Here is a 17,233-nt window from a genome sequence, read left to right as displayed (position 1 = left end):
GTTGAAAATTCTATGCTAAACCACTCCCCTGCCCATCTCCCCAAAGTTACAAAGAGTAGGACAGAAAGTTTTTATTTTTTTTTAATTTTATTTTTATTTATTTGAGAGAGAGAGAAACAGAGATAGCGAGAGAGAGCACAAGCTGGGAGGAGAGGGAGAAGCAGGCTCCCTGCTGAGCAGGGAGTCCGACGTGGGGCTCAATCCTGGGACCCCCGGGATCATGACCTGAGCCAAAGGCAGACGCTTAACCGACTGAGCCACCCAAGCACCCAGGACATAAAGCTTTTAAAGGATCAAGGTAGACTAATTTTTAACCAGTAAGATTAGGGGGATACCTCACCTGTTCATATTGGCCATCAAGCTACAACTACCATATATGCCCCCAAGTCAAGAGATTCCAAATATAAGGTGTCCAACTTGAACAGATACACTTTTAGGGACTAGATGAGATGGTCCAATGTCTACTTCTAATAGTTTCTGTATTCAGTAAGCTACATATATATTTAAGTCACATGACAATAAATTACTTGAGAAGTGTACACTTTCTCCCTATTTGCATTTCACTGATATTTTATTAAAATTCTTTGAACGTGCTTCTTCAAACAGGATCCTAGGCATACCCCTACAGCCCCTTTTTAAGGGTAAGTGGTTTTCTGTGGCATACCTTCACATTTATTTCTTCCATCTAAGTTGTTCCAAGTTGAAGCATTTTGTGAGGTCACATATGTGGCCACCACTGAACAAATCCTCCCAAGTCACAGGAACACATTTGTATAATGTTAGGACAGCTTAAAGATTTTCTTTATTTATTCATGAGACACAGAGAGAGAGAAACAGAGACACAGGCAGAGGGAAAGGAGGCTCCCCACTGAGCAGGGAGCCCGATGAGGGACACAATCCCAAGACCGGGGGATCACGACCTGAGCTGAAGGCAGACCCTTAACCACTGAGCCACCCAGGCGCCCCTTGTTAGGATAGTTTAAAAAATTTGTCTGATGGCTCCATATTCATATAACTCAACCTCATACTTTACTGCCCTTTAAACTGACTTTTAAAAGCTTTTGACGATAATATCCAATATTTGCCTTTGTAAAGTCACGCCTCCAGAAATAACACCCAGCTGGTGTTAAACTTCTTTGCCTTAGAAAAGCCCAAAATCTGTTACTTGGCCTTTATGAGGACCCAAGACCAGGACTGGCAGAGGTACTTTCAGGAAAGGTGCCTTCTCTACCTGATGATGTTCAAATCGTAGTGACCCACAGGACGCCCCACTGAATGAAAGCCCTGGTGACAGAGAGGACACCCCACAGAATGAAAGCCCAGGTGACTCCTGATGACTGAGTCTCACCCTCCCTTGGGGCATGTACATTATTTACTCTTCCTATGCACAAGGTGGGGCTGGTCCTCAAGGGATGGGCGGTCTCAGAACATTCGCACTCCTTCAGGGTAGGGGGACCAAACCCAAAGGCTGGAAGCAACTCCCCAGCTCAGCGCTAGGATTTTCAGCAAATTAATCTGGAACAAGCGACAGGGTTAAGCTGGGTAGGAGAAGGGAAGGAAGACATTGCGGGAAATCAGCTGGAAATTACGATTTCTTTAGGAGCCCCCATGTTGAGCAATTACAAACACAACTAAATGCGATCCTCACAATAGTCCTCACTGTCCGGGGATGTTCTCAGCTTTGATTCAAACACAGCAAACTGTGCCCAGGAAAAGTTGCACATCCTGCCCCGGCTCCATGCGACAATGGGATGTCGCACAGACCGAGGCCAGGTCTGTGAAGGCAAAGCCTCTGGACCCGGAGGGGCAGGTGCTGCCGTGGAGACACGCGGCGATTGTCGTCTAGACCAAGGTGGGAGGCAACTCGGGGGATGACAAGAGCCATGATATGTGGGGCTTTGAAACATCAGGGTCTGAACCCCAACATTCATCCACAGATGGAGGGACATCCAAGATGTGGTACCTGTAGACAGTGAAACATTATCCAGCCTTTAAAAAAGAAGAAAATTCAGAAAGGCACCAATAACATGGATGAACCTCAAAAATGTGATATGGGTTCTAGGGACTCAGAATTAGGCAAATTCGTAGAGACAGAAATAGAGACTTCTGGAGTGGAGGGTGGGAGGGGAAGAGGGGGTTACTGCTTCATGGGGACAGAGTTTGTGTTTGGGATGACGAAAGCTTCTAGAACTCCACAGTGGTGATGGTTACACAATATTGAGAATGTACTTACTGTCAATGTATTGTATGCTTAAAGATGGTCAAAGGGTAAAGTTTATGTTATGCCTGTTACAATAAGAAGTTTTTAACCACTTAAAAAAACACAGATTTTGGTAACTAAGGGGATATAAATGGAAAAAAGAGGAGGAATCAGAGGGCTGGGATTTTGAGCCTGGGAGACCGAACCCTGGGAGGAGGAAGAAGAATGGGGAGAGGGAGGGTTTTGGACACATAGCTTTCCAGGGTCCTGAAAGCCCTCCTCCCGGCAAGGAGAAGGGGCCATCCTCTCCCCCTGTATCTCTGGGCCAGCTCTGCCCCTCGTCTCAACAGGGCTGGGAGGGCAGGTGTCCCGGGCCCGCCACCTCTGTTCCTCTGCTGAGCTCCTGCCCTTCCCAGGAACCCACGAGAGAATCTACCCTCCATGCCCACTCTGCATTCCCCTCCCTGCCGTCTCCTTCACCTACAACCCTTTCCCTGGCCCTGTTGTAAAAAGTCCAGCCCTACCCAAGCAGGCCACCTTCTCTAATCAAGTCTTACATGACCTCCATGGGCAGAAGCAGAGAGCCCTCCTCTGAATTCCAGGAGTATGTTATTAGTAGCCCTTGTGCAATCCTTAGCACCTCCTAATATTACACCTGTAGTGAGGGTATGCTTCTCTTATGTGTACGCTTCCCTCTCCTAGGCCAGGGCCTCTTCCCATCTGTCTTTATTATGTCCCTGATGCTTGACATAGTGCTTTGCCCAGAACAGGTGTTTCATTAACAGTCACTGAGCTATGAATGACCCTCTGTGATTCTGACCAGTTCTCTGCTTACAGGCCCCAGGAAGGTGTATTTATAGAACAATGACTCTCCAAAGAGAAAGGAGGCATTCAAAGCATTTCTAAACTTTAGCGTTCTCTGTGTATACCTTACATTGTGGCTGCGGCTGCTGTTGTGAGCTGGTTTGCCAGAAGGGAGTAAGCACCACCTCCTAGGTGATGTGGAGGGGGACCAAAAAAAAAAAAAAAAGGTTGCAAGACACTGATTTAAAGCTACATAAAAATACTCTCCCACACATCTTCCCAGGATGTTTTTCAATTTCCAGACTGTTTCACTTATGTATAATGTCACCTCAAGGTCACCTAAGGACTAGGGTCCTCCCTTCTCCTTCGCAGACATTGAGACATATATTGAGACAGGAGACAGTGGATTACTTTTTGAAAGATCAAGGTTGGGTTGACTGGGTGGCTCAACGGTTGAGTGTCTGCCTTTGGCTCAGGGCGTGATCCTGGGGTCCTGGGTCGAGTCCCGCATTGGACTTCCTGCAGGGATCCTGCTTCTCCCTCTGCTTATGTCTCTGCCTCTCTCTGAGTCTCTCATGAATAAATAAATAAATAATATTTTTTTTTAAAAAGAAAGAAAGATGAAGGTTGTCCATAAGGAAGGAAAGAGAGCAAGCAAATACCTTTCTTAAGTAGAACTGCAAATGCCAGAAGGGGTCTAGAGTCTAGAGACTGACATCAGGTTGGCTGCCAGCTCCTATAAGTGAGTCTTCTATGACCAAAAAAAGAGAATCCTCCAAACCAGAGAAACATCCCAGGAGCTTGAAAGCAATGGTGGGAATGCAGGGAGGAGAGCCCTTGGAAATACCCATGGCACCGGATGGGTGGCCATCTGAGATGTAAGGAATGCTATAAGCAGGACCTGCCCAGCATTCCCCGGAGGGAAAAGCCACAGAGTTCTCCTCCCTTCTCTCTTCAACATAGATACGGAGACCTGTCATGTAAAGCCACTGGGGAAAATGACAATTACAGTTTGGACATGGCCAGCAAAGATATCCAGGTGATGTGAGGTGGCATGGACTTAGGAAAAGTTTCCATTTGAAAAAAAAAAAAAAGTTCCTAAGAGAAGCAAGATTTTCCCACTGGTCTTCAAACGCTGATTTAATACTGTTAAGTGAGTTCTCAGAAGCCACAACAAGGCAGGGTCAGGATGTTTCCTGGTGCAAGTTAGAGAAGGGACAGGCTGGGCAGACCAGGCCTCAGTTGGTTGTTTCACTTGAGCTGGAGACCCAACTCTTCTGCAGGAACCGAGATGGAAGAGGCTTCTGTAGGTTCAGCTTCCCACTTGTCAACTGGATCCACCAGGACATGTTACCTCAGGTGACATCCGGCACAGGGAGAGCCCTAATTATGTCCAGAGGACCATGTTAAGAACATGACACCATGGGCTGGGCGAATCGAACAACACAAGGAGAGCCTATTAGGACAATAGCTAGAGATGGAAATGTAATTCCTGCTGCCACTGAAAGAACCCAGAACGGACTCTCCACCTCCCTGGCCTGCGATGAACCACAAAGCAAGTCCTGAGACAGGACGCTCTACCTCCTGGAGGTAAAGAACTCAGTAGGAAAGAGGACCAACGTTCTCGTCGCACAGCCATAGCTGGACCCAGCAAGGCGAGAACTCATCTCCACCCAGGGTCCCGGAATGGGAAGGAGGGCCCATCTGTTCGAAAAACTGCACACACAGGAGGTACCACAGTCCCGGGGTCCCTCAGATGTTTTGTCCAAGAAAATACTGGTCTCAGATGCAGAAATCTCACTGTTCTAGATACTGGCTGTGCCCCTGCTGAGCTGCCAAATCTTGTGCCAGCTCCGCTGCTGCCTGTGTGGGCCTCAGAGGGGATAAAGAAAGGATGGGAACAGAGGAAATGTACGCCCCCTTCTGTCACCAAAACCGTGGAGCATCTCCAAGAAGACGCTAGAGAAGGCAATGGATGGCCACATGGCCCTGCCGTTCGGGACTAAGTAACAGGATTCCACCTCCACCCAGGAACTCCAGATGACAGCACGACACAGGAAGAAAACCGGCCACATACAAAACTGTTCTACGTGGCATGTAGGTAGTTGTTCTGTGATTTTCTCATTCTGTGTACTTTGTTATTATTTGCTTATTGTTCAAGATGAAAAAGATATCATTGGGTCAAGTCAGTTCATTTATATATATATATATACACACACACACACACACACACACACACATATTTCCCACCTGCTCCAGAAAACGGCTTAGGGTGGCAACTCTCCTAGGAGCCAGACAGATGGCACAGAAGCCCTTCCCAGATAATACAGCCCTGGGCCCTCATTGGCAGCCCTCTGCTGGACTCTGGAACAGCCACTGACCGACTCCTACAGAAGGGTCCCCTTGAGAAAGAAAGCCCATCCACACTACGATCCTACAGCTTTGGGAACTGATTTGCCGGGAGTAAAACTGACACATCCATTGCATCCTGCCAACAGGTTAATGAACCAAATCGTGGCGGGAAACCCCACTCTCCCTGGTCCCTTGAAGCCAGAAGACCAGCAGCATGAGGTCATAGCACTTGTGGCACTTCCTCTGCCTTCAATGAGTTTGGGGAATGGGTGAAAACAAACACACCTGCGAGGGACGCCTGGTGGCTCAGGGGTTGAGCGTCTGCCTTTGGCTCAGGTCGTGATCCTGGGGCCCTGGGATGGAGTCCCAAACAGGGATCCCCATGGGGAGACTGCTTCTCCTTCTGCCTATGTCTCTGCCTCTCTCTCTCTGTGACTCTCATGAATAAACAAAATCTTTAAAACACACACACACACACACACACCTGCAAAAAAGATGTGACCACACTATCCAGACAGAACATGAAGAAGTAAGTGGCAGAGGGCTTCGGGAGGGAGAAAGCACTAAATATGGGCGGGAGGGTGGAGGCAGGCTTCCAGAGAGCAGGGTGCCAGCCTGCAGAGACAGGCAGGGGTCGGCAAACAGCCTGAGAGCCTGCCCGGCAGGGCCAGGGCGGCTGGCTGGTCACACAGCACGGGTCCATGACCCAGGGTGGCGGACGCGTGGGCCCTGCTCAGGCTAGGCACAGCTGGCAGCAGACCCCGTCCCCTGCAGAGTATCTCATGTCCCCACCGGGGCACGGCCCGGTGCAGGGGACCGAAAAGAACCAGGCCCAGTCCTTGCTGCTCACGGAGGTCACAACGATCAAATAGCGGTGACCTGGATAAGATGGCTGAGGGGACATCAGGTTGGGTAGAGTTACTTACACCTCTTAAAATAGACTGCTGTTTCAGAGGGACGGAGAAACCAGGGGCTCGGCTCAGCCACCCAGGGTAGGGGGAGACAGACCACAGACATGTGTCCACGCAGATGGAGGAAGGCCGGTGGCTCCCAGACAGGGGCCCTTGAGTGGTTACAGATTTCAGCGCCCAACTGCCAGGCCCCAGAAAAGCAGGGATGAAGGGAGACCTACCAAACCTTCTTCCACTGTGGGCTTCCTCAAGGCCAAACAGAGCCTTGGAAGAGCGCGGGGCCCCGTGGTGACATCTAAGTTTCAGTGGTGTTGGAGGAAGTGACACAGGAGATCCCGACACGGCTGAATCTGAATCGTAAGAGGAGAGAAGGGGAGCACTTGGCCACCAGCGCAGGCCAAGGGCTAGAATACCTCCGAGAGTTCAGGTAACCAGGGGAGGAGATCGCTGGTCCCAGGGATGCTAAAAACAAAATGAATCCAACAAGTTGCGGAGGACTGCTGAAAAATGACAACGTGGTGTTTAAAAGAAGGGAAGGCAGAAAGAGATCGTCTCATCTGGCTATTGCCTGAACAAGCGACACTAGTTTTGGGGTGTCTATTTTCCCCTTATGTCGTGTTTAAATTTTATTGTGAAAATTCCTACATGGATTCAAAAGTATATAGAATAGTATGAGAAGGCCATATGTGCCCAAAATCCCAGCTTCAGCTTTAATCACGATCAGTATCTTGCTAATATTGTTTTATTTCACACCTATTTGTTTTAAAAATGATTTTACAGCAAATCACACACATCTATCTTATCATTCAGGTGACACTTCTGAGCCCCATCCGGCGCTATGATCCTACAGCTTTGGGAACCGATTTGCCAAGTGTAAAACTGACACATGTGCTGCATCCTGCCAACAGACTGAAGGTTTCAACAAAGAAAGCCAACCTAAATATTGACACGAAGTGCCACACCCAGCATGATATTTAACTGTTACACTAGAAAAGATCTAAATGTTCAATTTGAGAATATTTACCGTGTATGCACTCTGTATCACATATTGCTCCAGACTCGGGGGACACAGGAGTGAATAAAACAGAAAAAAATTAATAAAATCTTTGTCCTAAGGCACCTGTGTGGCTCACTTGATTAAGCATCTATCTGCCTTTGGCTCAGATCATGATCTCGGGGTCCCGGGATGGAGCCCCATATTGGGTTCCCTGCTCCACGGGGAATCCATTTCTCTCTTTCCCTCTGCCCCTCCTTCCAGCTGCTCTTTTTCTCTCTCTCAAATAACTAAAATCTTTTTAAAAGAAAATAAAAATAAAAATAAAAGTTTCATCCTAATGCAGTTTCTACATTGTCAAGCTTTGGATCCAAAGTCAAGAGACTCTGGATTTGGGACGCCCGGATGGCTCAGTGGTTGAGCATCTGCCTTTGGCTCAGGTCATGATCCCGGGGTCTTGGGATCGAGTCCTACATCAGACTCCCTGCAGGGAACTTGTTTCTCCCTCTGCCTAACTGACAAACTGAGTTCTCTCTCTCTCTCTCTCCCTTTTTTTAAATGGCATTTAGAGATATCTTGCCATGCTGATGTAGAAAAGCAGTTTAATTTTCTGGTTCTCTAAACTTTTTATAGGGCATCCAAAATAATAAATAAATGCATCCCTAATATAGAAGTACACTCACTTATAAACTCTAGACACTTGCAAATATTTTCCAAACATTATAAAATATACATATATGAATCTAAGCTAAAAAAAAAAATATCTACAGGGACGCCTGGGTGGCTCAGCAGTTGAGCGTCTGTCTCTGCCTCAGGTCGTGATCCCAGGTCCTGGGATCGAGTCCTACATCAGACTCCCTGCAGGGAACTTGCTTCTCCCTCTGCCTATGTCTCTGCCCCCACCCTTGTGTCTCACATGAATGAATAAACAAAATCTTTATAAATAAATAAATAAATAAATAAATAAATAAATAAATAAATAAATAAATAAATAAATATCTACAGAAGTTCTAATATATACACTCTGAAACCTAGATGGTCTACCCCCACCGTGGGGCACGTGTATCCCATTTTGGAGACCACTAACTGAGCAGAACCTGCAAATTCTCTGGGCACCTGCCTGTCAGTTTTTGAGTATGGGAGGCAATAAATAAAAGTGCTTACTGGAGAACCATGAAAAGCTTGCCACAGCTAGGCGGCAGCGTACAGTTCCCGCCAAAGCCTGCACACACACTTGCCATCTAAGAGGGAGACAGATATTAAACATTGCCCATGAGGGAAAGAAGTGTCCTGGAAAGGGCATGATGATGCCAGTGGCATCACCTGGCCAAGCATGAGAGCCCAAATGGACTGGGACAGCTAGTGTGGAGGAAAAAGAATCAAGGCCTCAGGTCCATGTCAGACTAAAAGGCTGGCCTCATCTGAGGGGTCTCTCCTAGGGAGCCCCAAGCTTCAGCCCCTGCCTCAAGGGCTAAGAATCGTTGGCCCACCTACACCCTGGAGAGGTGCTGGCATGAGTGGTGCTCATCTCCGAATCCTGTCAGGAGAGGAAAACACAGGCTGGCTCTGTCTTCGGAGCCCAGACTGTCTCTGGGCTCTTAGCCACACCTTTCTGGACCTTGGTTCTGTCCTCTGTGAGGTAGTTGGTTGGACTGCTTAACGGTCTAGTTTCCTGCCAGCTCCACATTCTGGAGTACCTCAGAAGCTTGCCGGAGGCACAGTGTGGGTAACTGTCCCTACAGAAGGAACACACAGCTACTGGACCATTGATTGCCCTAGTGGCACAGAAACAAGGTATGGTTTTTAAGTAGGAATACCAGGTAAATGAAGACTCCAGTACAGTTATGTAAGATTATCTAGAACTTGACACTGATCTGCCTCCCGCCCACATCCTGCAAGGCCTACCTACAACCACCTGCTGTTCAAACGGCTCTGAACGTACCCTGAGAGAGATCCCTCAGATGTCCTCCTAGACACTAAGGTCAACCCAATGAAAGTTCAGGCTTTGGTCTAGTGATTTTCAATGCCTTGATCTTAGCTATAAGATCATAATATACAAACCTGGAACACTGAAATGTAGATTCCTGTCAGTGACCCCCTTCTACAGGACACCTGACCATCGGACCGTCTCCTGGTCTCAAGCAATCATCAGACGATATTAAGTGCTGACTAGCAGTAAGGTCTCATATGAAGCTGCTGAGAACACACAAATGACAATGACTAGATCTATTAAGTGCCCAAAGGCCTAGAATGTGGCTGAGGAGCCTATGTGAGGGACGAAGATATGCTCACATGAAAGGCAAATGAAGGAGGGAGGGAAGGGTGCTATTTAAACACTGAATAACCAGTACAGCCAGGCATCAACCAATTGGGAAAGAAGAAGGCCACTGCCCCAGAACATGCTCAGGAGATCCTTGGATGGAGCAGGCATTAACTCTCTAGAATCTGAATTAGGGGTGGGGGCACTTGGGGTAGCAGCTATTTCTAACTGATATGGGGGTGTCTGGGCATTCTAACCATTGTTGTGGCTGCCGGCACATCCCAGCTAGCTGAATCTCAGCCTAGGGTTCCGGTGAGTGATCTGGAGTCTCTAAGGAGCAGGGCCATGAGGAAGAAGGGTGGCATGAGGAATCACAGACAGGTCACCCTAATGCACATGGTCCATGAGGCCCTTCCAGGACACAGGGAGGCCAGTCAGGCCGAAGAGAGAGCTCACGAATAGAGTCTTGGGATGCAGAGATCTTGAGGCAACCCTGTGCTTCCAGTCTGCCTTCCAGAAGTCCCATGATGCGGTGGTTTGGGAGAGACACGGGAAACAGCAAGTTGGAACCAGACTAAAAGCTTTCAAGAGCCAAGCTAAATAAAGACTTGAGGCCTTCTGGAGGGAGCCCTGGAAGGCTTCTGGGCAGAGGAGGGATTCACTCAGAGTTCTGCATTAGGAAAAGGAATCAGCCGTTCTCTCTCTCTCTCTCTCTCTCTCTAACGAAGGGTCTCTGCTGTCTAAACCAGAGGTGACAAGCTATGGATTGGGCAGTGACGCCAAGGAGAAAAAGGAAGAAGTGGTATGTATTGTGCAATACTATACAGAGAGTAAGAGTAGTTTTAGGAAAAGCAGTTTGCAGGGCCCAAATCAAGGACTACATAAAGATCTAGTCATTCCCCGAACAGGCCCAGGGCCCACTGGACAACATCCACTGTGTGATGGCCAGAGGAGAACACAGGTTGTGTAACTTGGGCAAAGTCACTCATTTCCCACACAATGGGTCTAGCCAAGAGAGCAAGTTCAGCTATTTCAGTGTTCTGGGAGCCTAGGGTCATTTGGAGGTGCCTGAGACAGGGTGCCAGAGGAAGCAAGCATGCATGCGCTGGGGTTCCTGCCCCTGCCCCCTTCAACCGGGGCAGTCCTGCTTTTACTTGATGTCTTGCGGTTCTGCCTAAAATTGTACTGGAACAAAAAGGCACCCATACCCACTAGATCATCCTGCTGTGCCTTCAAACTCTGAAAATTCACACTTCTGTTTCCTTGGCTCTAACGTGCTGAGAAAGTCTTTTCTGGTTAAAAGTACCCTCAGATATGCAGCAGAAAGCAAATCCGTGTGCCACGGTGAGGCTGATCTCTTCCTGAAGTGAGTGAGGCTCGGCCATCCCTGCTAAGCCTGGGTCCCTGTTCCCAGCCACGTGCTCTCTGCCTTGTACACACTTGATGCAGTAACCTTGCACCTCGGCTGTCGGCCAAGTCTTATGAGAACAGCTTCCAGGGCAGGCAAAGCCTTTTACCCTTCTAGTTTAGAAGGCCAGAGCTGTGTAGCAGGTGATCTTGCCACTCCCCGAACCAACCTGAATCAAAATCTGTTGTCATTTGCAGCGCTCTGGTGGTAGCAAGACAGAGTGTAAAAATGAGACAGGGAAGTATCAAGGAGCAATGACACGGAAAAAGAACCAGCTCTGTCCTCAGGCTTGCTCCTAGCTAGGTAACCCGGAATTTTCCAGACACTCCTGGGACTAAGAACCCTTCCAGCTCTAGGGCGGAAGCAGAGCCAATTAATTAGGAGCTCTGACCCTGAGGCCTAACTGTGTAGGTTTGAGTCTTGGTGTGGGTGACCTAACCCCTGCACTGTAGAACAGGAATAATAGTAGGCCCTACCTTCCAGGGTTGTCCAGGGGATTAAGTGGGCTAACGCCTCAGGAGCACTGGCGCTGTTGGCTGTTATCACCACCTATCATGGCCCGAGCCTCCCCTGGCCGAGCTGTGGCCACAGGTTAGTCAGCTGACCCTGCTCTGCTTTGTAGTTGACAGCTGAGCCTTGAGGGAGAAACTAGGCTCTGTAGCAACTTTCTCTTTACTCTAGTTATTAAAAGAATAAGCGGTATTCGAGGTATTTGGGCCTCAGATATATGGACATTTCTCTCACGATGAAGCTGAGGGGAAAGTAACCAATCTCTTCCGCAGCCGAAACTGGGCATGTGGACAGACAATACACGTTCATCAGAAGGCCTTCCAGAAAGAGGACGTGGTACCAACAGCAATCCCCATTTCCTCTTCTGATGCCCTAATTTTTTCCATTTGTCTCTTCAGACCATGAAACCCCTATTTCGGCAGCTTCTGACTAGAACACACGCACCCAAAAGCCCATAAAAACCATTCCCGAACAAAAGTAATTTTCAAATCACTGTCAATTTCAACAGTTGTAGAGCAGAACATGCCATCGTTTTTTTAAAAAGAGAATTTAAATATATAAGAAGGTTGGCAAACTTTCTGAAATAGTTATTCTTAAATATCTAACAGGAGGGGTGCCTGGGTGGCTCAGTCAGTTGAGCATCCGACTCTTGAGTTTGGCTCGGGTCACGATCTTGGGGTCCTGGGATGGAGCCCACATTGGGCTCTGTGCTCCAAGGGGAGTCTGGCTTGAGGATTCTCTCTCCCCCCACTCACATATGCTTGTGCCCTCTTTCTCTCAAATAAATACATCTTTAAAAAATATATATCCAACGACAGGAGAAGGGTAAATAAATTGGGACGTATCCCATACACCACATTATGCAGTCATCCTCAAAACTCATCTTTTGGGGAGTAGGTAACAACATGGAGAAATGTTCACAATATAACTTAGGCGATTAAAATTAAGTTATCAAACTTTTTATCTTCAATGGAAACTATATGCTCAATGTAGAAAAAATCTCTTTGGCAATAATAGAAAAATGTTAATAGTGTTTTAATCTTGGGGCACCTGGGTGGCTCAGTGGTTGAGCATCTGCCTTTGGTGCAGGTCATGATCCCAGGGTCCTGGGATCGAGTCCCACATCGGGCTCCCCATGGGGAGCCTGCTTCTCCCTCTGCCTACATCTCTGCCTCTCTTTCTCTCTGGGTCTTTCATGAATAAATAAATAAAATCTTTAAAAAAAAGTGTTTTATTCTCTTGAAGGCCTTTTTTTATAGCTCTCAAATTTTCTATAAGCATAAATTCCTGTTACAAAAAGCATATAATATATAATAGTCCTCTTTCAATATAATTCTTACAATAAAAGCATGCATCCCTATTAATTTTTTTTAGATTTTTTTTTAATTTATTTATGAGAGACACAGAGAGAGAGAGAGAGGCACAGACAAAGGCAGAGGCAGAGGGAGAAGCAGGCTCCATGCAGGGAGCCTGACGTGGGACTCGATCCCGGATTTCCAGGATCACACCCTGGGCTGAAGGTGGCGCTAAACTGCTGGGCCACCTGGGCTGCCTGCATCCCTATTATAATATAAATACTTTCATATTTACATACTATGTATATGTTTTATATTTTATATACATATAAACACATATATATAGGTTTTCTGAGGCAAATGGTTTTGATTTAGATATTAGACGGCTTTCACTTTTTCATTTAAAACTTGAAGACTGGCACTAATTCATGAAGAGAATTAGCCCAGGTGCCTACATGGAGCCACCAGTTTTGAAATCTTAGACTGTGGAGATAAGACATCTGCCTCCAGCCAAAGGTATTCTAGACAGGCAGCACAGGGCAACAGAGAGCTCACCTCCACCTGTTTTCGTCCATTTCTAGGAAGGCTCGCATCATATTTCATTGTCCCCTCTTGAGTCCACAAAGTTACAATTCGGTCAAGAACTTATAAATGTCAGGATGGAAAAAAGCAGAAAAAGGAACCTAACAGAGACTATGCCATAGTTTTCTCTTGTCACTGTGGTCTGGGCAACTTTCTCAAATTTTGTTCTCACTTGGGCTTACACAAACCAGAAATTCCTACGAGTTGTCATTTCACATTCTAGGTAAGGAACTGGAGATAAAGTGACAATCTGAGTCACAGCCACAACCACTGGTAAAATTGCCTCCGTTCTCGTTCATAAACTTTACAAACTCATGTTTCTTCAAAAGCTCTCCAGGGGCGCCTGGGTGGCCCAGTCAGTTAAGCAAGCACTGGGACTCTGGGTTTCAGGTCAGGTCATGATCTCAGGGTTGTGAGATGGGGCCCAGCCTCAGGCTCTGCAGTCGGGGCAGACTCTGCTTCAGATTCTCTCTCCTTCTTCCTCTCCTTCCTGCTAGGGCTCACTCTCATTCTCTCTCTCTCTCTCAAATAAATAAATAAATAAATAAATAAATAAATAAGCAAGCAAGCAAGCAAGCTCTCAGAGGCCCTTGAAGTAGGATAATATTGAAATTTAAACTCAACCACTGGCAGCTTCAGATCAGCTCTGTTCAGTGAGATGTACTCTCCAGGGAGGAATGTCAAAGAAAAGTGACCCTAAGGTGTCTGTCTGCCCAATTTGGAGGGACCACCTTCAGTAAAAACTGATTTTTACTGATTTCAAGTTAGGCCATAGGATACCAACAGCTTGGAGCTGCCTTAAAGGAAGTTCCTCTGTCTAATACAAGAGGCTAACCCAGTGCATCATCCAAACAATACTGTTCATAAAACGTTATTAATGGGTCCTAACTCAACAGAATTTGGATATAAGGGACAGTAAGTGCCAAAGGATAATGGACATATGCTTCAGGTGGCAAACTGGCACCATAAATTCAGCAACTGACCTTAAAAATTGTATATTCATCTCAGGTTACTGAGGACCAACATCTAGAAATTACTAGTATTCCTAGTCCTGCTCTTTCCAGAAAAGTGAAACTTGAAGGCAGCGAAGAGAAATCCCCAGCTGTGATGACAAAACAATCTGATCTTTCCCCCGCCCCTCTTCTGCACACATCCATTTTTCACAAGACAGCCACATCAAGGAGGAAAGATGTAGTAAGGCCTGGACACGGAGCATGACACTGTGGCATGCTAGTACACCCTCAGTTATTTCCAACTTCATTCACAAGAGAGGTAGCCAGGAAAACTCCAACCTCTAGGATACAGAAACCTGTCCTCATCTGCATTTGTCACAAGTAGCTATCTCTTAAAGGCCCCAAATTAAAAGCCCAGAGATCTCTTTTTAGTCAGGCTGCCTGCAATAATAATAAAAAAAATACTGCCAACATACGCATAACAGAAACAGGAAGGAAGCAGGTCAAAATGCTTATAATTTTGTGCTCGCTTCGGCAGCACATATACAAAATGATTATAATTTCGAGGGGCAGGGTGATTTAAAAAGGTCTTCTCTGTTTATAGCAAATGCAGAAGACAGAGGTCTATGATACACGGTCTATAGTAGGTCCATATTATTTTAAGTAGGAAGGGAGGTACGAGGTTTGCTATTCTTAAGGATTTTTCGTCTTCCAGTCATAGAGTCTTATTAGCTTATGAAAGGCCTTGGCCTAATGCAGTCGTTTCACAAATACAGAGTCAAGTTTCAGACTGGGAATGGGTTCTCCCATTTGAGCGAGGACAGGAAAGATCGTCTCCAAAGGCTGGCTCCACAATGATGGGAAGCAAGATTTCCATTAAAAGCTCGACCTCCTCGACCCCACTCCTCTGCATCCTAACCTGCCGTCTCTACTTGAAAGTGCAGAATCAATCAGAAATCTCTGAACTGACTTTTTGCTTGGGTTAAGCAAATTTCATCGCAGATGAAAGCTGTGTCAGAAACGGAGGCCGCATGTCTTTTTTTTTTTTTTTCTCATGCTAAGCAAAGGCCAAAGAAATAAATAAATAATAAAAGGAAGGGTATTGACCGTCCGAGGCACTTTGGGATACTCCTGCATCAAGAAGACGATATCAGAAAGGGACACAGAGCATAAAGACTTCTAACTCTGGGAAATGAACTAGGGGTGGTGGAGGGGGAGGAGGGCGGGGGGTGGGGGTGAATGGGTGACGGGCACGGAGGGGGACACTTGACGGGATGAGCACTGGGTGTTATTCTGTATGTTGGTAAATTGAACACCAATAAAAATTAATTTATAAAAAAATATATATATATATAAAATAAAAAAAAAAGTCTTCACTTTTAAAAGGCAGGGAGCACTCTTAACAAGGGTCTTCCTTAATTAAGCCCCGTAACCTTGAAGGTAGGTGGGGTGGGGAAGGGGTCTGAGACTCTAACACACGCGGTTTACCGTCCGTCTCTAGGTTCTAGTCCACGTGTCCGTTAGAGTCACTGGCCACGACTCGCCGTCTACGCTGCAGGTGATAGGAGTCATTCCTTGCTTCCTAATCTCAAAAAAAAAAAAAACAAACAAAAAAACAAAAAACCCAGGCTCGGTACATCAATGCCTCCAACGCGGCTCCGTGCAGCGGCTCCGGGCGCTCCCCGGGAGACACCGCGAGAATTTCTGCATTCGGCAGCGGGCTTCGGATGCTGCAGCGGAGCCCCCTGCAAGCAGGCGCTCGGCGCGGGGCCACCAGCACCGCGGGGCGGCAGGACGGTCCGAGAGCGCCCGGCCCGCCCTGCCGCGGGGCCGGACGGATGCCCGAGGCCCGGAGCCCCCCGGCCGCAGCCCCGCGGGATCAGCCCTCCCGCTGGCGCCCGGGGGCCCGCTTCCGGGCCGGGCCGGTCCCCGCCGCCACACAGGCAGGGGGCCGGTCCCGCGGCGCGCGTCACCCGCGCCCCCCCCCCGCCGGGCACCAGCCCCGCGGGAAACGGCGGCCGGGCATCCCCGGCGCAGCACAGGAAGCGGCCCGGAGGCCTCGGCTGCCGCCGCCGCACGGGGAGCCGGGCGCAGAGGCCGGAGCAGCGCAAGGGCCCGGGAGCCGAGGGGCGCCTCACGCGTCTCCGCTGCGGCCGCCGCCTCCCGGGCTTGGGCCGGCGGGGCAGGCAGCCCGAGCCCCGCACCTCCGCCGCGCCGCAGCCGGAGACGACGCGGCTCCCCGCCGCTGGAGCACTCACCTCCCGCCTGGCCGGGCCGCTACGCCGCCCGCTGTCACCGCAGCCCCACTGCCTGGCCAGCGCCCGCTCCGGATGCTATTTAAGGGCGCCGCCGTAGCCGCTACGCCCGGGCAGCGCCCCAGCCTCCAACGCCGCCGAGCCAAGCTGCTGCCGGTGCGCCCGCCGCGCCCGCCCCGCCCCGCCCCGCCCCGCCCCGTCCCGTCCCGTCCCGTCCCGTCCGCAGGCCCCGCCCACCCGCAGGCCCCGCCCCGCCCACCCGCAGGCCCCGCCCCCGACGCGTGCCCGCCTCGCGTCTGGCTACGCGCGAGCTCCGCTGCCTGCTGGCGGGTGCAGGGAGGCGGCGGGAAGCCTGGCTAGCCCTGGGGCCCCGTGGCTATGGGGACAGGAGGACGCCCTTTCGCATCCTCCACCCGCCCCCTACCCCATGGCCTGCCCTGCTGACTTCTTGGCGGACGGGGGTTGGGGGCTTCTGCAGGGACGGACCCTGCTGGCGGGAGGGCTTCCTTTGCCTATTTTTTTTTTTTTTTTGGCACCCACTTGCGGAGCCCGGTTTAACCCGATTTCACCACGGTCCCCACATGGGGTTTCGCCACAGGCCCTGGCAGGGGAAGGCTCTTGTCTGGACTTCTGCAATGCCCTGGCGTGAAGCAACCCTGGACTAATCAAACCGGGTATAGTTAGAGCACAACGCACACTCAACGTTACT

The 17,233-nt window shown here is 48.9% G+C and overlaps 1 protein-coding gene across 2 annotated transcripts in view; it reads right to left on the bottom strand.

Moving 5' to 3' along the window:
- ACSL1 (acyl-CoA synthetase long chain family member 1) overlaps positions 1-16,664 on the bottom strand; it is a 69,583-nt gene extending 52,919 nt beyond the window's left edge. The window contains exons 1-2 of one of the 2 annotated variants that reach the window (XM_055315744.1): positions 16,528-16,651; positions 15,758-15,851 (exon numbers count right to left, since the gene is read on the bottom strand). The gene's annotated coding sequence lies outside the window, so the exon portion shown is untranslated. Of the gene's footprint in view, positions 1-15,757; positions 15,852-16,527 lie in introns of both variants that reach the window. The other variant, XM_055315743.1, reaches the window with a different exon arrangement.
- Between the last annotated feature and the right edge of the window lie 569 nt (positions 16,665-17,233).

Source organism: Nyctereutes procyonoides, unplaced genomic scaffold (assembly GCF_905146905.1).
Source record: "Nyctereutes procyonoides isolate TBG_1078 unplaced genomic scaffold, NYPRO_anot_genome, whole genome shotgun sequence".
Taxonomy (NCBI): domain Eukaryota; kingdom Metazoa; phylum Chordata; class Mammalia; order Carnivora; family Canidae; genus Nyctereutes; species Nyctereutes procyonoides.
This window is presented reverse-complemented; position numbering and strand designations above follow the sequence as displayed.